The sequence below is a fragment of the Protopterus annectens genome, chromosome 1.part1 (assembly GCF_019279795.1).
Source record: "Protopterus annectens isolate FY-2018-M chromosome 1.part1, PAN1.0, whole genome shotgun sequence".
NCBI classification, from domain to species: domain Eukaryota; kingdom Metazoa; phylum Chordata; order Ceratodontiformes; family Protopteridae; genus Protopterus; species Protopterus annectens.
In genome coordinates this window covers 204,335,080-204,356,953 of record NC_056726.1, presented here as the reverse complement: position 1 = coordinate 204,356,953, position 21,874 = coordinate 204,335,080, and positions in this window count along the sequence as shown.

The window sequence follows — 21,874 nt, the reverse complement described above, 5'->3', positions numbered from 1 at the left end:
CTAGATTTAATAAAATCTATGTAGGCATAACGTAGAGCCTACAATGAATGTTACCATGTCTGTGTCAATGGTTCCCACTTGGCAACACACCATGCATATTAAGTAGGCCTCATTGTGGAGGTAGAGCCATGGGGCATGGTTATTGAATCAGTGTAGGGAGTGTGGTGCTGAATGTGTCTGCAGATGAGTAACACACTCCCTGCACTGTCCAATTATATTATATCAATGTAATTAAATGTTTTTAATTTTTTTAAAAAAGCATGTTTGCGCTGCACAGAGCAGAGTGCAGCACTGCTAAGCAGTGCCGAGACACCTGACAGGCATCTAAACATAGAAACCGGATGTATTTATTTATTGAAAGGTCAAGTTTAAGCATAACTAAGAAGGTTTAAGTGGCATGGCACAGTGCTTATACATAGCTCAGAGTTATATGTAAAGGTATAGCAGAATTTCACATATCCACGTAGCTAAATGGGTAGAGTTATGGCCTCATGTGCAGTAGTTAGAGCATTTGAATATATGGAAGGGAAAGTAAACATTTATTTTTGAAATACAAATTATGCTAATTATATTTAAATTCTGGCCTGCTCTACTCAGCTAAGCTCTGCTAAGACCTGCTGAGATCTGCTAAGCACTGCATAAACAAAATACCATCTGAAAATGTTTATGTACTGCTGGCACTGCTTGGGTCCACTTGGTTGGTTTGCGCACTACTAAGCGCTGCTTAGCTCTGCTGAGCTGGTTTGTGCATTACTAAGCGACACACCACATTTTTAAATATTGCCCAAAGGCATTTAAGGACAGCAAAACAGGCTATATTAAGCTCACTAGGCATGAATACAGCACAATCTGTTGGAGTTTGAACTATGTAGTGACTATGGCTGGTATTGGAGAGGGTGCGCACTTCTGGGCACAGCAGTGGGGCATTCAGGAGTCTAGGGTCATGGTTGGACCGGCTACCGCAGGGAGGGTTCCAGAGCTCAGAGTTCAAGGCGGAAGCCTGGGACTGGCTGGCACATGAACTCAACAGTCTAACACGTGTCCCCAGCACCAGTGAGCTGTATTGCAACACCTGCATTATGACAACTGCAATAAAACCTCAAAACCACACTAGTAACTGCATGAATGTATCTCTAATAATGTCTGCTGTGCAATAAGTGTGGAATTAGGGTTGTTTTTCAAGAAATCAATTATGACAACTGTTCTGCAATAACACATGAAGCAATACCAATAACACCAAGGTACATTGTGTACATCAGGATTGTCCTGTTTTAACCATTGTATTTCAGCTATATAGATTCAGGCTATGAGGTAAGGAGCTGCAGTCAAGTATAACAGTGTAATAGCTGTCAACTGCAAGTATAATGGCTGCCAAATGTATTGTTTAACACATACAGTTCTGTTCAATGCTGTTTATAGGCCAATATTGTTCACATAATGCTCTGTCATCCACAAACAGCAGGTAAGCAAGGTATATGGGGGAAGCAGCCAACCCAATAATCTGACATTGTTTGTTAACTTCACAGATATCCCAATCCACTAACAATATATTGTGTACACCTGCATTCTATGTAGTAATGTATAGGTTAACTAGTAACTCTGTCAATCTTGAATTTCATGCAAGTGTGCTCAACTGTGACTACAGTTTAGTATAAAACTGTAGTACTATTAACAGGTGATATTTTGATTCCAGGTGAGCTCTAGGCTAATATCCATCAGTCAGTAATCAGCATTGACTCAATAGCTCAGTTTATTAAATGCTCTGTATGCAGTACATTTTGCCACACACAGACCAGGGTTTGAATCCAGTGCTATGTGGCACTAAATATTACAGTATCACTCAAGCACTGATTGCAAATTTTCTCTCCACAGAAAGTACAGGTAAATGGGTGAGTTAGCCCATATTATGAGTAAATAATTGTGTGTTTAGAGGTCACATCATAAAATAAAGGAATAAGTATAATAATAAAATAAAACAAAAGCAATATGTGTAATCTTTGGTATGGCTGCATACCTGGTGTGTCTGTTAAAGGTTGCTGCAATCCATTAATGCATTTGATGCAGATGTTCTCTGCTGTCACTGCTATTGGGTTCTATCCCCATGCCTGCCAAGCAAGGCAGGATAGTTATTTAGTTTTTGTACTGTACACATACATGTCTCTCAAGTGTCATGCTGCCACATAATGTAATTAGTAGTGTGTAATCCTTCTGTCACAGATTTGTCATCAACATGATTATCTAAATAGGAATGTGTCACTACATCAGCCCACAGTACACCATGGTAGTTATATAGGTCCACCTGATGTGCAAGTGTTCTGTGTAGTTGTTTACCCTCAGTTGTTACAGCTTGGCCCATACTGTCTCATGTGGATAGCTTGAGAGGTATGTATGTGCTACAGCAGCTATAGGCACTTGCACACATAAATAAAGTAAAGACCTGTAGAGTAGATAGCAGTACTGTTCTCAACTATATAGCCTATAATGGCATTGTTGGACTGTATTTTTCTCTGTCTCCCCACCCCTTATCTTCATGTATTTATTATTGATAATCATTGGTTATGGTTTACTATTAACATATGTTGTTACATTAAGTTTTATTTTAGGGTGTGTGTTTTATTATTATATATTATAATGGTTGCATATTAACATATCTTGTTGGATTACCTATGTTATTGGCCTTATGCCATAACTGTTGCTGGCATGCTGATAATATACTGACTGTTCTGTTATTTATTGTTGTCTTTCACATAACATGCATTAAAATGTAATTGGGTTATTTCCAATGTTCTGACATCTTGTCATTACTGTCAATGTTTTGTTCATAACTAAACTATACTTATTGCTATACCTCCATCACCACAGCAGGACATGATAGGCAAGTTCCTGGTCATCTACCTACCCTTCCTCTGCTGGCCATGGCACTGGAACCTGGCACTTCTGGCACCCAGGCCAGTGGTACCCCCTCTGCTGTCCCTGTACCTCCTCCGGGTGGAACCACATCAGGGGACAGTGCCCAGCCTCCCCTGGGAGCAGTGGCAGAGGGGCAGTAGTTACCCAACAGCAACTACCGGCTATGGTGTGCAGCATCATTCACTGGCGCTATGAATATTGCCTGCACCAGACTAAGGGCACACTGGCTAACCTGGTGGGGCAGCTGTCCCTGACACCCAGCCTCCAGCACAGCCACCTTCAGGGCAATGAAGCAGCAGTGTGGACTGCCCATGGGTGGGAATGTCAGTTTTGCTGCTGCCGTTTGAAGGCACATGTGTCTCAGATTCCACAACACCCTCCCCATCCAAGGTGTTTACCTTCCCTTATGTGTCACACACTTCCTCTGTCTGCTGTCTTGTGTGCCTTGTCTTTCTGCAGTTGAATCCTGTCCTACACAACTTACCTCTTCACATGTACCTATATGCCTTCCCCAAAATTTAACTTTCTCCTTAAAAAAAAGATGGGAACCTGTCCCACAAAAAAATATTGCCCACACATAGCTCTCCATTTCACATGTGCCCACTGGACACAACTAATTTGGTCCAATTGGCTTGACAACCCATACACATTTATGTTGTCCTCATCCCTCTCTGGGTTTTGACAGTCCAAATTCATGTACAAAACCTGTCAAAATGCACAGCTGTTGCTGTAAAAGAAATGGATAGCTATAGTTCTTTCCTACACCCTTGCTGCACATCCCTACCTGCTTTTCACTATGTTTTCCCCTGCTTGCTCCCATTTCACCAGTGTCCTATCACCCTGTTTTTCCTTTTTTTATATTTTTAGTGTGCATCCTCACTTAGCTCAGCTGAAATGAGCTTTAATGTGCTTTAAAGTTCTTTGATGCCTATATGTGTCTATTTCATTGTTACTCACATGTACAAAAGAAGCAGCTCTGCCAGGTCCCTCTTTACTATAACTCAATGTACTAACCCACCATGCTACACAGTATTTAGGTGAAGAATCTGTTGCCAGCAATACAAACTGATTGCCACTGACAGACTGAAATTAAACCTAATGGAGAAAATGGGAGTGCATCTGGGGCACCAATGCAAAAATACACCAGTAGACCACCAAATAAATAATAACGGCAGTATGTGAGTCCTGGGATAGCAGGTAAATGTTCCCTTTTATCAGCAACATCCTTAAACACACATGCTAAGGCATCAATGGCAAGGTACATATGTTCAACTGGGACCCTGCTGCAGAAAATTAGCCTTTAAAAGCCATGCACATAGTGATGGATGCAGACAAGGTGTAACACAGCCTGTATGTCTGAGCATATATCTTGCAAATATGCTACCTAAAGCACTGACTCACTAGCTCAGGCTGTCAAATGCCTTTTATCCAGTACATTTTGCCACACACAGTCCTGGGTTTAATTCCAGCGTGTTGCACTTCAATTGCATTGTTGTAAAGACAGCAAGTAATGGCTGAGGCATGCCAATTTAATCCTTACAAGTTACTGCTACTGAATTATCCACTACCCATTTTTGCAAGTTAAATGCCTGCAAGTAAGGACACACTGCACGTATTTATATAGCCTAACTATATGTCACCTAGTACTCTGTTATTGGTTTCTCCCTTTTTAATTTCTCCAAATCTTTTGTGTTTCTAATACCATGATGGGAATGGACCCCATTCCTAAGTTAAAGTATGATTAAAGTTCATGAAATTAGTATTGTTTCACTCTTTGATGTCATCCAAAAGTGCTCTTCGCAGCACCCGCAATGTGCCCAGTAATGACTCCTTTTGCAGTTCGCATGAAGTTACATGCATTGATAGCATATCTAAATATGATTGTAGACAATTTTATAAGACTCCATTGCTCCTACTACTATTGGAACTATCTGGGTATCTTTCTTCCATACTGCTCTCATTTTTGCTTGCAAATCTTGATATTTTATAACTTTGTGTCTCTGTGCACAGGACACTATAGTCACTGGGTGTGGCAATTTCAAGGATCAATCCTAATTTTGTCTTCTTTTCTTGGACCACAAAATCCAGTTTTCTAGCATCTATCATTTGAACTGTTGGTAATGGATGATCCCATGTGATGTAGACTTCATCATTTTCTATGATGCTTTGTGGTTCATATTTCCAGTGTTTTTCAGCCATTTCAATACCATGATGTTTGCACAATCCCCAGTACAGCAGTCTTGCCACATTATTATTCCCGTCAGTGTACAGTCCTTTTGTCATTAGTATGCCGTAACCAGTAACAAGGTGTGCAACTGTTTCCAATTCTGTTTTGGAAAACTTACATTTGTCTTTTTCTTCCACATGTTCAAGTGACTTTGTAAACCAATGTGTACATAGCCCACTATCGTCTTCCGCCAATATTAACCTTTCATCTCTTGGTTTGAATTCTCTTCTCCCTAACCATTCCTGCATTCATACCTGATCAACATGAAGTTCTTCCAGAAGTTTTCTATACTTGCAACTATATTTATGCATTTTCCACATTTCTTGACTTCTTTTGCCACATTCAGTTGTTGTCTGGTTATTATATACTTCTGGTTTGATTTCCATTCCTGCTTGACACTGATATGCTTCTGCTAGATTAAGCAGAGAAGTCATTTTAGATTTAGTCTCCTCATGTTTTAAAACGTTCACAAAGTTTGGGTCTTGTGAGGTCAGCAGATATGTGTGGAGTCCCACAGTTGCAGATCAATACATGTAATCAATTTCAAGGAGGCCCATCCCTCCTTCAGAATGAGGAATATATATAATCTTGGCATGCAGTGATTTTTGTAAATCATTTGATGAGCATGAAGCATCCTTCTTGTTTTCCTATCTAATCTATCCAACATTTTGGGGCCAGTCAATCACTCCAAAACTGTAAGTTAGGACAGGAACAGCAAATTGGTTTATAGCTTGGATTTTTTTCCTAGGTGTCAGTGCGGTTTTCAGGATTAATTTAAGTCTTCTGAAATATTCCTCACTAAGTTTTATTCACATTTGTTCATGTTTTATTGCTGATCCTTCATCAGTTCCCAAATATGTATACACTTCTTTTTGCTCAAGTTCTTTTATATCACATTCTTGTCCCAAATTTATGTTTTCCTAGTGTTGCATTTGTCCTGCTTTAAAGGTTGCTTTTGCACATTTATCTAGACCAAATGACATTCTTATATCATCTGAAAAAGTTTTGACAACTTGCAGTTGTGCTTTCAGTTCCTCATCTGATGAGCTATATAGTTTTAAATCATCAACAAAGAGAAGATGAGAAGTCTTTACACTTTGTTGTTTTCTAGGAGCTAAATTATAGCCATGGCCTAAGCTGTTAAGTAGACAGCTTAATGGGTTAAGGACAAGGCAGAATAGCAGTGGTGACAGAGTCGCCCTGGAATATCCCATTTAGATTTTTATCCCTGGGATAACAATCTGTCCTTTATCATGTCTTAATTGCAAAGTGGTCTGCCACTGTTTCATGGTCCCCATAATGTAGTCGATCAGTGTAGGCTGTATCTTATACATTTTTAAGCACTCTTTTATCCATGAATGTGGGATACTATCAAATTCCTTTTTGTAGTCAATCCACGCCATACTTAGATTCTTCCTCATTCTACAGTTCTCAGCTATGACTTTATTTAACAAGAAATGATCCTTTGTTCCATATGACATTCTTTTATTGCCCTTTTGTTCTACTGCCATAATTGAGTTTTCTTCTAAATGACTATAAACTCTGTCGGCATCAATTCCAGTGTATAGTTTATCCATCACTGAAAGCCAAGTTATTGGTCTATAATTGTTAGGGTACCTTGCAGGTTCACCCTTAAGTAGGAGCATTGTCTTTCCTGTTGTTAGCCAGGTTGGTGTCTGTTCAGGGTGCACATATAAATAGTTCTTACTCATGGCTAAATCTTTTAGCCAAAAGTTAGGTACTACATCTGGGCCTGGGGGGTTTTCAATTAGAGGCTTTTCTTAACTTTATTTCAATCTCTTTGGCTGTTACTTCATCCCACTTCATATCATGTACCTTTAAACTTCTTATTATTTCTCTAAACTTCTTCTATCCATTTAGCATCTTTGTTATGTTCCATAGGATCTTCATAGATATTTCTCCAAAATGTATCTATTTCTTCTTTTTTTGGCAGTCTTTCGATTCCTTTTACTTTGTTTTCCATTCTCTATAAAACCTTTTGGGGTCATCAATAAATTGCTTATTTTGTACTTTTCCTTTATATTTATCTTCATATCTTCTAAGTCTTTCCACCTATGCCTGGCATGCATGGCATTGTCAGACCCCACTCTGATGGACCTCTTGCATTTCCACAAAACAAATAGTACTAGAATTACCCATTCTACAGACTTAAACCTTGCCTGTGATGTAAAAAGGACCCGCTGAAGAGATAGGTATGTATCCCAGAGACTACCCCGTCTATGGAACAGAATCCCCGTCCATGTGAAGCAGAGTTCCTCCCTAATCCAATTCAAGTGCAACTTGGACAATTGGATGGGAAACTGGAAATTCATCCCTGGTTTGGCACCTATGTCTCTGATACAAACAGGCAGCCTGTAAATGGTTCATCTCCCAGGCCCATGCTTACACTGGTCTATATCATATGTTTGAAGTTTGAAAACATTGAACATTAAATAATCAAATTTAAATGTTCAAAGTTTCAAACATTGAATATATGATTAAGAAAACCCAAACCCAAAACTAACTGTTGTAGGCAGGGGGCAAGCCCCCCTGCACCCCCACACTCTTTAAATATACCAACTTCGAGACTGCACTACAGTGCAGTACGGGAAATCTTCCCTTTATTGTGTTATAGTGCAGTCTTGGAGTTGGTATATTTAAAGAGCGGGGGGTGTGGGGGCACAGACCCCATGTCAGTGGTGCAGGGGGGCTTGCCCTCCCTGCTTATAACAGTCAGGTAAGTTCCAATTCTTTTTTTTTTTAATCATATGTTTGATGTTTGAAACTTCAAACATTTAAATTCAATTATTTAGCGTTTGAAGTTTTCAAACTTCGAACATATGATATAGACCCGCTTACAGTTATCAAGGTTATCAGAACTTGTCAGAGATTTGGGATGCATGGTTGGCTTAAAAAGGCCCTTGTGTTTGTTAGGCTAGTAACACTTATGAACCTATGAACCTATGAGCCTGTGCTGAAATTTTTAGTTTATTTGCAATAGTGCATGATAGATCCTGGTCTGTTCTAATACTGCCCAATGTTTTTATCACATCTATCTTTCTTAGTATTTTTGTTGATCTGTTCCCTCTCCTATAGTGTTCTAACAGTGACAATTCTTGTCTTAACTACTTTATAGTTTTCTCTATTTGATATTTCCAGGATGGTATTCGATTTCTCCCTTTTCTCTCCCTCACCACCCTGTGTTCTTCAGGTAGAACTTTATCAGTTATTAATTTAGCTGCACAGTAATATATCCTGTTTACTTTTGTTATATTGCATGGATCTCTATGGACAGTCCCAATTATTGTGTTCATTTGTTTTATCAAACTTCTGACTTTTTGGGTCTTATTGACCTTCTACAGCCTATTTCTTTCATTGATCTTAATATGTCTATATATCTCTATTAAATCAAGAACTCTTCTCTTAGCTTGTTTTCTTCTAAACTGAGAGCACATTTTTTGTTTTCCATTTCCTGCGGGCATTCTATAGAAAGTTTAAGTGCATCTTCTATTGGCATATTCTCTTCAATGTCATCCTGTGCTGTCCATTCCTCTGTCATATGAGAACTCACTGGCCTATCACTCCTCAAGATTAACTCTGTCAGAGTTTTCAGTTTCCTGTTCTTTGCCTTGCCATCTAGCTTCAAGTGAATGTTTATATTCATTTCCCTGTGGAAGGCTCCAAAATATCTTCATATGGCACCTGACCAGTTGCTTCCCTTTCCATTGGTTTCCCCTTAATTTGGAGTTCCATTGCTCTATACTTTTGTGGTTCTTTCTTAATTAGATTTTCTACACTGAATCCTTCACTTTGGAGGTATTCTATAACCTCAGTTTCTATTTCTTTAACTCATTCATTACTGATCTCCTTTTCTACTTTTCCTCTTTATCTTTTTTATTTTTTTGTATTGTAAAGGTTTCCATGTACAAATTCCTTTGCCTGTATTTCTCTTCAAATATCTTTGGTGCTGATCTTTTTGTATTGATTAATTTTGCTTTCTCCTTTGCATAGATATTGCACCATATTAACTCTCTTTTTCTTTCCCATGTCCATATTTCTTCTTCAGATGTCTCTTGATCTTCCTGTTTCTCCTTACTTTGATGATTTTTTCCATCTGCTGTAATGTAACCTGTGTTAGACCTTCTACATCAAATCATTCACTTTGCAGGCACTCTATAACTTTAACTTTTATTTTTTTAACTTCTACTCTACTGATCTTCTTTTCTACATTCCCTCTTTGTGATATTATTGTTTTATTGTGAAATTTTCCATGTCTGTATGCTTTTGCCTGTATTTCTCTTTGAATATTTTTGGGGCTGCCTACTTTATGTTGATTAATTTGGCATTCACCTTGCATAGATGTTGCACCCTATCAAGTATCCCTTTCTTTCTTATGTCCATATTTCTTTTTTATAGTTTTGAAAAATTTCTAGGTTTTGTTGTTTATATTTTTTCACTTCCTCAAATGCTTTTTTTTCCAAACAGATAAAGATGTCTTGGTCTGTTTTTCAAGACTTTGTTATATTAATGACCACAAATGTTTATTTGTAGCTTATGACAGTTTTTCTTGTGGAAGTATTTTTCTGTCCTCTAATTTCTCTCTTAATCTTTCTGTATATCTTTTGTCTGGAAATTTTGGGCTTTTTGCATAATAGTAACAATGCATAATGTCTTTCTTATCCTCAGTAGTCCACTCTATCATCTTTATGGCTCTTCTTTGGCCTATCAGTTTTTGTGATTTTTGTGGACTGCTACTTCCTTCTATAACAGGGGAGCCATACCACATGGGCCTGGACAAGCCCCATTGTAAGGATGTTTCTGTACTTTGAAGATTCTATGCAGTCATTTTTTTCCAGTCCTGGCACCAGTGCGCCTACCAGGGTTGAGCCCTTTTTATCCTAGGTCTTGTGCACCCAGCTGTATTTTTTTAATTTTTGACCAACTTCTATCCATGATATATGCTATATAAATACAGTCTATATATCAGTGTTGCCTTGGTGAGATTTTGTATATAATAGGGTCCACCTTGTAAAAGTACTCACCAAGACTTGAGGATGAATTACATTTCAACACTACTACTCTTTGTTGCTTGCTGACGTTTCATCTCTTCATTTGGACCCCTATTGGCACTGTTGCATAACAGATGTACTTTAAGCATATGCCTTGAATGGACTGTAAAGGCTACCCTTACCCTTTCTCTGCTGTAATGACAGGGTTGCCACTGCTGTCACAGTTACATGTACAGCTTGCTGTCCTCCAAAGTGTTCACACTCCCCACTATGTGCCTGTGGGCATTCAATAGAAAGTTCTAGTGCATCTTTCTTTGGCATATTCTCTTCAATTTCACCTTATGCCATCCATTCTCTGTCATGAGAACTCACTGGCCTATCACTTCTCAAGATTAACTCTGTCAGAGTTTTCAGTTTCCTGTTCCTTGCCTTGCCATCCAGCTTCAAGTGAATGTTTATACTCATTTTCCTGTGAAAGGCTCCAAAATATTTTCATATGGCACCTGACCAATTGCTTCCCATTCCATTGGTTTCCCCTTAATTTGGAGTTCCATTGCTCTATACCTTTGTAGTGCTTTCTGAATTAGATTTTCTACACTGAATCTTTCACCTTGGAGGTATTCCATAACCTCAGTTTTTATTTCTTTAACTCATTCATTACTGATCTCCTTTTCTACTTTTCCTCTTTGTCTTCTTTTTTTTTTTTGTTTTGTAAAGGTATCCATGCATGGATTCATTTGCCTGTATTTCTCTTCAAATATCTTTGGTGCTGCTCTTTTTGTATTGATTAATTTTGCTTTCTCCTTTGCATAGATATTGCACCATATTAATTCTCTTTTTCATTCCCATGTCCATGTTTCTTCTTCAGACGTCTTCTGATCTTCCTATTTCTTTTTACTTTGGAGACTCTTTCCCTCATGCTGTAATGTAAACTGTTTTAGACCTTCTACATCAAATCCTCAGGCACTCCATAACTTTAACTTCTATTTTTTTAACTTCTACTCTACTGATCTTCCTTTCTACATTCCCTCTTTGTGATATTTTTTTATTGTGAAATGTTCCATGCTTGTATGCCTTTGCCTGCATTTCTCTTTGAATATCTTTGGGGCTGCTTACTTTATGTTGATTAATTTGGCTTTCACCTTTGCAAAAATATTGCACCCTATCAAATCTCTCTTTCTTTTCCATGTCCATATTTCTTTTTTATAGTTTTCAAAAATTTCTTGGTTTTGTTTATATTTTTGCACTTCCTCAAATGATTCTTTTTCCAAACAGATAAACGTTTCTTGGTCTATATACTGTTTTTCAAGACTCTGATGTATTAATGGCCACAGATTTTTATTTGTAGCTTCTGACAGTTTTTCTTGTGGAAGTGTTTTTCTTTCTTCTAATTTCTCTCTTAATCTTTCTGTATATCTTGTGCCTGAAAATTCTGTTTTTTTTTTTGCATAATAGTAACAATACATAATTTCTTTCATATCCTCAGCAGTCCACTCTATCATCTTTATTGCTCTTCTTTGGCTTATCAGTTTTTGTGATTTTTGTAGACTGCTACTTCCTTCTACATCAGGGGAGCCATCCTACCACTAGGCCTGGCCTGGCCCCATTGTAAGGATGTTTCTGTATTTTGAAGATTCTACACTGTCATTTTTTCCAGTCCTGGTACCAGTGCACCTACTAGGATTGGGCATGTACAGCTTGCTGTCCTCCCAAGGGCTTCACAATCCCTGCTCTGTGTCCTAGGCTGCAGCAGTAGCTGTAGCCTGCAGCATACATGGCTGTATGTTAAGATAGCTGCTACAGACTGACAATATCTCCCAACCCCCTAGAACAAGGGATCCAGCTAAAACCATATGTAAGGGGGGCAAAGGCCCAGAGATAGGGACATATTTAACAGTTTGCCTCTACAAAGATAGTAAGTTGATAGACTAGCAGCTGCTGCATTAGCATGCATATTCTTTTTTTCTACAATTTTTTATTTATTTTTCAAATATATTTGAATGAATTCCATCGTATTTATACATAACATCTTAAATAATTATATACACTATTTACATTAGCCTGACACTATAACAGATCTTAATGTCTACAGTTATTTTATAAGTATGTCCAATCCATTATCAGAGTGTCTGATCAATTATTGTATAGTGTCAATCAACGATAAGACTTTTCCCCAAGGGTTGTTGATAAATGACTTTGGATAAATTCTTAGTTCTTAAATTTTAATTTTCAATAATATTGTGGTCTTCAGTAAGCTGTAGAAGTCTTCCAAAGTTGGTATTGTGTTTGTATTCCATCTTCTTGTTATACACTTCCTTAAAATTGCAAGTATATTCCATACTAGATACATGTTTGACCTATTCAAATGAAGACCTCTGTTCACATTTAATAATACAAGAGCTTTAGTTAAATAAAATGATTCATTAAATAAACCTTGTAGAAAGTTATTAATACCAGTCCAAAACAGCTTAATTTTAACACAATCAAAGAAAATGTGGTTACAATCTGCATTGTGTACTTGTGCATATCTCCAACATATTCCTTTTATGGAATAACTAATTTTACTTATTCTACCTGGGATTAAGAATGCTCTGTGCAAGCATTTCCAATTAAAAACTTTCCAATATTGTGTAAAGGATGTATATTTTATAGATAATAAGATATATGTTTTAATATCTTTGGTTAACTGTGTCCTTTTGTTATATATTTCCAGTATGAGGTTTTGGGTATTGTTTTATAGTTTATCAATATTTTGTAAAATTTTGAAATACTATTCCCATGTCAGAGTTATTATATATAATTTCATATATGTATTTCATAAATGTAGGTATTTCTTTAAATTTTAAATAGCTAATTATTCTACTTAAATATTGTGAATAGGACAAAATACTCTGTAAAGTTAGCCAGTCCTGTTGTGAAATTTTGTATGTTGTTTTTATTACTTGCATATCTAACACTTTTAGTTTTTCAATGCATTGGAGCCAACAAAAAAATCCTTTCTCTTCCCAGGAATTAATAATTTCTCTATATATTTTATGTGGAAAGTTCTTTATGACTATAAAGGGATTAAAAGATCAAACCAGATTTTTAAATCTATATTTGCATTAATAATTTTCCTAAATGAGTCAATGTAATAATCATACAAGTTTTAGTGGGTTTAGTTATGTTATATTGCATACTAATACATAATATGTGCCATGACAAATTGTTTTTATCTATTTGAAATTTGCTTGTAAATCAAATTCATTTATTGATATTACAGTTAATAGTTCTTTCCAATTTGCAGAGTAATTTGGACTTATCCAACCTGAGACTGTTTTAGATATTGATGCTTTTATATATGTTTCTATATCAGAAAAGTTTAATCCTCCCTGTTTCCATGATCTGATATGATGTATTAAAGCTATTCTGTTTCTTTTGGAAACCATAAAAATGTATCAGGTGCAAATTTATTTATTTAAGTGTATTCATTTCTGGTAACAGTTATATTGGCAAGGCTATATATAGGATCTTGGGCAGTAAAACCATTTTTATTAACTGCAGTCTATCTTCAAATGTTAATATTATTTTGTTTCAGTTTTCCACAGAGATTTTAATTATATTGATGATATTATTGTAGTTTTTTTAGACTAGTTCATTATTATCTTTGCTTAACTCAATTCCTAGACATTTTAAGGTAGATTCTTGTTTCCCTATGATGTGATCCCCCTTAGTCTGCAGTTCTTTTTTTTTTCTTTAAAAATAAACATTTTGATTTTGTTTTATTGAAATTGAGTCCTGAAGTCATGTGAAATGTGTAAATTAAGATATTTAATTCTTCTAATGTCTCTTTTGTATTATATAATGTTAGTAATATGTCATCAGCAAATAGCATTACTTTAGAATTGTATTGTTCATAAACATCTATTCCTTTGATTTTTATATTGTTATGAATTGGATCTGCCAATATTTCAATAGCCAGAGCAAATAGAATCGGTAACATGGGACATCCTTGTTTAGTGCCTTTTGTTAAATGTATAGATTCAGAGGTAAAAGGACCTAACTTGACAAAAGTTAAATTATTTGTATATATATATATATATATATATATATATATATATATATATATATATATATTCTTTAGGAGATGAACAAAGGATGCAGGACATTCAAATAGCATTAGGATTTTTAAAAAATAGTCCCAATTTAGGGAATCAAAGGCTTTCTCTATATCTAAGCCAATTATGAGTGTTTATTTTCTTTATTAACATAATGACTTCCGCGTTGGTGCAGCAGTAGCATTGTTGCCTCACAGCAAGAGGTTCTCCCATTCAATTCTCGGCTGGAGTAAATGGAGTACCTTCTGTGTGGAGTCTGCATGTCCTCCCCGTGGTTGGGTGGTGTTCGAAAGACATGCATAAATGGGCTTGCCTTTGTTGAAGGTTGAACGTCAAGCTGGCACCTTGGCATTCGTGAAAATCTACTGCCAATCATTAGTGGACTGGAGTTCCGCTGTGGTGACCCCTAACCGGGAAAAGCCGAAAGACAACAACAACAACATTTTCTTTATTAACATAATCTATAAGAGAAATTATCCTTTTAATATTGTCATGTGTGTATCTATGATATATAAATCCAGTTTGATCATTATTTATTGTTTTGAATAGTGGTGTTTTCATTCTGTTAGTTAATATTGTCATAAATATCTTATAGTCATTATTTAATAAAGATATAGTTCTATATGAGGTACAGAGGTTTGGGGATTTGTTTTCCTTTAGGACTGGTGTGATTATGGAATATCTCCAAGAGGGTGGTATTGAAGCTTGTGACTGAATTTCTACTAGAGTTTTATGGAAGAGGGATAGTATCTTTGAAGCAAAAAGTTTATATATTCCATAATTATGCCATCTATATCTGGAGCTTTATTAGTTTTACCCTCATTTATTGTATCTGCAATTTCTTTGTAGGATATGGCTGCTTGCAGATCTAGTTTTAATTTTTCCTGTTATTTTTAAATATTACAACATTTTTCATTTAGATTTAATTGATCAGTATGTATATTTTCTTTTTGGAAATGTTCCATATAGTGATTTCTATAGGCATCAAAAATGTCATCTATATCCAATATATTTTTCCCTTTCTTTTTCATGTAAGATACTTTTAATGCTATTAGCTTTGATTGTATTTTGATTCTTGTGGATTAATTATGTATATGGGAGAAGTGGCCAAGGTATAAATTTTTATTTTTTCTAAAGCTAAACTAGTTTTATGTGTTAGAATTTCATTGTATTTATTGTTTAATACTTCTACTTTCTTTTTCATCTCTAAATGATTTTGATTTTTTTTTAGCTTTTACTGACAAAAGTTTGGATTGTAGATCTAATAATTCAGAATCCCATTCTCTGATTTTTTTATACCACATTAGGGTTTTACCAAATATGTAAGCTTTTAATGAATCTCATAACATTATTTTATTTATCTCTGTGGTGTAATTAATATCCAAGAAGAACTGTAATTCAGATAATAACCAGGGTTTGAACTCTTTAATTTTAGTTATATATGCTGGACTTCTGGATTTAAAGATTAATGGTGTGTACCCATTTTGAAGTTTTAGTATCAATGAATTGTGGTCTGAAAAAGAGCAGGGAGTGATTGAGAAATTAATGATTTTAGAGTGTAAGTCATGGGCAGCAAATATTTTATCTATTCTAGTTTGGGTACCAAATCTGTGATCTTGATGAGAAAACAACAAAGATTTATCTTTTTTAAATGTGAAAGTATCTACAAGATGAAAGGATTGCACCCACTTTTTAAAGCTTTTGATAAAGCAGATGTACACAGCAGTCTTTTATTTGTAGTATCAGAAATATCAAATAAACAGTTAAAATCTCCTCCTAATATTAAGTTGCCTTTATAATTATTGAAAATTAAATCCAAGTGTTTTTTAAGAGTTCCTTTCCAATGCCTGGGAACCAGTATAGATTGGCTAGGGTCCATATTCTGTTATTATATTTAACTATTACTAATGGCATAAGGCCTTCTTTATCTTCATATTTATAAATGATTTCTGGTTTAATCACATTTGTTTTCCATAGAATTGTCATCCCTTTTGTCTTTGTCTTATAAGTGGATTGTGCCAGTATCATATATTCCTTAGGGTTCCATTTGCAATTGTCATTTGTTTTGAAATGAGTTTCTTGAAGGAAGACAATTTGTGCTTTGTTCAGTTTTAAATATTTCAGTAGATTTGATCTCTTGCTAGGATTGTTTAAGCCACTGGTATTTAAAGATCTTCTTCTTCTTTCGGCTTTTCCCGGTTAGGGGTCACCACAGTGGATCACCTGTCTGCTCATGATTGGCAGCGGAGTTTTACAGTGTCGAGTTGTCAGCCCAGCACCCAACCTTCCACAGAAGGCACACCCACATGCACATTCACACCTAGGGCCAATTTAGAGTGTGCAATCCACCTACGGCATGTATTTGGGATGTGGGAGGAAACTAGAGCACCCGGAGGAAACCCACATGACCACAGGGAGGACATGCAGACTCCGCACAGAAGGCACCCCAGCCAAGGATCAAACTGGAGAACCTCTTGCTGTGAGGTGGCAATGCTAACCGGTGCACCACCGTGGCCGTCCACTGGTATTTAAAGATAATAAATCTAATAAAGTTAAATCCATCTTAGGTTATTAGACTATGTATTTTTTATTTTATTGTGCCTATTAAAAATGTTCCCCTCTGATAACTATAAAGTATATGTTTGAGCTTTTAAAGGAAATTATCAGTTTTATAATTTGAGTGTTTACCAATAAAGTAATGTTTTGGTCAGGCATACTAAAAATGTTTTTGTGAAATACATTTAAATTAATAAATGTTAACAAAACTAAGATCTGCACTAGCCATGGAATGAAAATCATTCCTAATCTGATGGATAAACCTAAGTCTATCAGATTATCACTCATACCTTGACAATCCTGAAAATCTGAGCTCCATAAATTGAATTATCATATGGAGAATATTTGTAATAGGAATAAGCAATATCTACATTATTTTGAACAGCTATAGTATTATTGTAGATTAGACAGAATTCTAATATTACAATATAAATGTCTACTTATTGTATAAACAATTAATGTTTACATGAAAGATAGATGGCAAGCAATTTAATCATAGTAAAGTAGGATGTATCATATATAAAACCTCAATAAAAGATTATAGCACACAGATATTTAACATAGTCACCCTTATTGATGAAGTCTTTCAAAACATATTACTTAATATAAATAGATGTTAATAATATTTATACTTAATGTTTATAATACAATGTATTTTACTGGATATATCAGAAGTTATATTACATTGTTTGCAAGTATTTAAGTAATCACTTTGTTGCTAACTTACTTAAAGCATCAAGTTTGTTTTATGAGGACATTGATGAAAGTTAGTGCATTTTAATTATCAGTGCATCCCCCCCCATTTCCTACACATAAGGATTTTCATATCTGCCATTTCTTATTATAAAATGAGTAAAATTATAGGTAAAAACAACAAATTCACTTATTGTGATTAAGTATTACAAGTTCCCTTTCCATATTCATAAATTGCCATTTTATGGCATATACACTGAAAGTTTTTAGATTTAAATGGCACCATTCTCTTTTGTATAATCAGCAAAGGTAAAACTGAGTGATTATTGTCAATTTAATACAATTTGTTCAGAATTGGATTGTTACATTCTGTGACATTCCTAGTTCAGGCTTGTATTGTTTCCCTTGAACAACTTTGTCAGTTTGATGCCATGTATAAAACATTAGTTACCTTGGCAGCAGCTTAAGTATTATGTATAGTCAAGATGGGTTACAAAACCACAATTCAAGTTAAAGCAATTATATGACTTGTTATGCACATTTACTTATATGAGAAAATCATCATGCTTTTCCTTGATGTTCAACATAGTGTATGTCGTTTATGACAAGTTAAAACAGTAGTGTTATGATACTCAAGCCCATGTTATTAAACTGAGTGTCTATTGTCAATTTAATACTATTTGTTCAGAATATGATTGTTACATTCTGTGACATTTCATGTTCAGGCTTCTATTGTTTCTCTTGAACAACTTTGTCAGTTTGAAGTCATATATAATGTCAGTTTGATGTCATGTATAAAACATTAGTTACCTTGGTAACCACTTAAGTATTATATATGGTCAAGATGGGTTACAAAAACTACAATTCAAGTTAAAGCAATTACATGACTTGTTATGCATATTTACTTATATAAGAAAATTATCATGCTTCCCCTTGATGTTCAATGTAGTGTATGTCATTTGTGAAAAGTTAAGTGTTATTATACACAAGCCCTTGTTATTAAATCCTGTCTTTAATATCTAAATTCATCAGACTGCTTCATCTTATATGATGATTATACATTTCATGTCTAGATTTACTAAAATCATACATTACATAACTATTGTGGGTTTTTTTGTGTGTTATTTGAGAGACCACAAGCTGTAATGTTTATTCTTATTATTAGCTCCTTCCAAGCATGTTATACATTCCTTAGACTTTAAATTATGAGACCCATCTAGTTTCTTATTTGTTATAAGTATATTTCCATCCTTACATACACACATATCAATACTTCAAGCACAGGCAACAATGCCCATCCAGTTTTGCCAGAATACCATTCACTAGTTCATGTAGTGTGTTTCCAGGCTTTTCTTGCAATATCCAAACCAATATTTGTCCTGTTCCATTTTATTAGCCTATTCCATGCAGTGGCCACTCTGTCAATGAACCACTCAACACACCTTCCATTCCCACAGATACTTCCATGAAGGAAATCTGATGACTCTCCAGCACTTCCTGGCAACCCCAAACACCCCTAGAATCAGCTATCATATGTCCAACACATCCGAGCAAGCTCACCTCCCAAACCACTGCAAAGGGTACTGCACAAGACAAAATGCTCTTAGTCTTTCACAATAACTCAGACTTCCACTTTTATGTAAGTCCTTAATGTGTTTGGACCAAAATACTTTTTAAATATAAAATTGAGCTTATTATTATTATTTTTTTTTTATATCAAGAATCAACTTAATGAGCTAAATGAAGTGTTGGGAGATCATCGATATGTGTACATATGGTTTAAAACAGCCCTTTTACTATTTTTTTTACACTAAAAACTTCATTGCTGAGAATCACCTCGGAGGCTCCTCAGAACCATTAAGGATTATCGTCACTCTGTCTCCATTACCATAGCAACCTGGGACCATCTGTTTCAGTTAGTGTGTCTGTGTACTGCATACCAGAGGCTTGCAATGCACATGAAGCAAAGCTTTACTTCACTGCATTTTCAAGCCTAAATTCCTTCCCTTTCAGTGAGGCAGTGGCCAGGAAAAGAACAGAGAGAAAACAGATCAAAAAAAAAAAAAAAAACTCCCAACAAGCCACCACAACAAGAGATATCACATTCTTCTAGCCTTCCCACATCTCACTCAGCAGATGTATAAACAAACTATTCTCTGCCAAAATATCCCAGATCACAGTTTTATCCACCCCCTTCCCCTGGATCCAGGCCAAGACATCAAATGTCTCTTCCTAATACACAAGCATCAGTAAACCTCGATCATAAGCCACAACCCACAGCTTCTCAGAGACGAAAACAGTAACATATAACAGCTGCCAGACACAGCGGCTTCCAAATACATCATGTCAGGCTTAATCAAACAGCATTTGAAGCTATGATACCTGCCATAATTCATATTAATTATGTTTAGACAGAATAATAATGACATTTGTACTAGCTGTGAGGCACGGCTGCATCCACGCACACCATATTAGGATTGATCAAACAGCACTCGAAGCTATGATACCTGCCATAATTGATATTAACTATATTTAGACAGAATAATGATGACATTTGTACTAAGAGCTTGCTGCTATTATTTTACCAGGATATACATGACATTTCTAAATCATACTTTAACTGAAAAAGGCATTAGTCTCCATGACAGCATTTTTCAAAACACTCTACTGTTACTGCTATTATATATGATGCTAATTTGTTACATTTGAGTCTGAACTCTGATGAGTGGTACCTTGTTGAATTAGTTAATTAATTACTTAAACTATTATAAGTAAAATCAATGAAAGACGAACAAGATAAGTATTCATTGAGTTCAAGTAGGGGAACAAAATCTTTTATGTTTGTATTATATGTTGTTTTGTTTGGCTTATATATAATGTAAATAGTAACCCATCTTGACCTAGCTTTATTTGTGAAGAATTATTGGACTCTCTGAACATTCTAAATAAATCATTAGTGTTTCTCAGTTGTTTAAGAAACACTCCTTCTTTAAAATAAAAACAGATGACAAGTGATGTGCCATATCAGTTGATTCTTTGAGAGATGTAGTTGTAAGAGTTATTTTTTGGGACATCTATCTTGGAATCAGGTTTTTGTTTCTTCTTTCTAGCATCAGTCCAAGGATTTGTTTCTTTTATTCTTTTACAAGTAGGGGCCATCCATTCCATTTCATCTGGGACAGACACTATGTTGCTGTTTTTGATTAATATAGTAGCTTCTTCTAAGTCATTAAAGGTTCTCATCTCATTGGCAAAAAGTATTTTTATCTTGGCTGGAAAGGCCAGCTGTGCTTTAATGTTGTTTTGTTTCAACAATTTTATTATTGGCCAGACTTTTTTCCTTTGTTCTAGTATTCTGGAAGAATAATCATTGTCAAACCTTATCAGGCTTTGATTGTATTTTAAGGGTGGACTTTCTCCAAGCAGATTTTAATATTAGTTCCTTGTCCAGAAATGAAAGACATTTTATAACTATGGATCTAGGTGGAGTATTTGTTGAGTTAGAAGGAGGTTTCCTCAGTGCTCTATGCACCCTTTCAATTCCAAATGAAAGTCCCTCTTTCAAGTCTAAAAGTTCAGGAATCCAGGTTTTAAAGAATGAAATAATGTCTTCTCCTTCAGTGTTTTCAGGTAGACCAAAGATCCTTATGTTGTTTCTCCTTTCTCTGTTTTCTAAGTCATCTATTTTGTTAAGCAGCCATGTGTTCTGTTTGAGCAGAAATTATTTTTGGAAGTCTTCATCTCTGAGACTCCCTTCAATGTCATTTAGAGAAGTCTCTATATGTGTTATTTTTGTATGGTGTTGCTGTAATAGTTCCTTAAGAGTATAAGTCTGTTTCTGAGAATTTAATTTGAGTTTTTTTAAGTCATTTTAATGTATCATATCCTACTTTTATATAGCTACTATGCTTCTTTACTTAGCTGTTATAATTGTTCTATTGTTTGTATTACTTCATTCTTCTATGTTTCTTCTTCTGTTTTTCCAATTTTATGACTGCTCTTCTATATTATCTATTGATTTTTTTTTTTATTCTGCCTACATTGTATTAACAACTCTGTACTCCCAGATTGTCACTCAAATGTTGAATGTACATTTTGATTGCTTTTTTTTTTTTTTCCCAGGGACTCCATTGAAAACGGGTTCTTTATGGCCCAATGGACTATCCTGGTAAACCAACTGCAATAAATAAATAAATAAATACATTTTTAAAGCCATCCATCTTCAAAGTTAGTTCCTGTAAGGTAGATATCATCAATTGCAGTTCTTTTTTCAAAGCAGCATCTGGATGAGAATTCTTTGAGTTGTTCATATTCAGTGACTTAATACAGCTCCAAGTTACTTGACAGGAACATTTTTGTATATCTCCACCAAAATTGATATT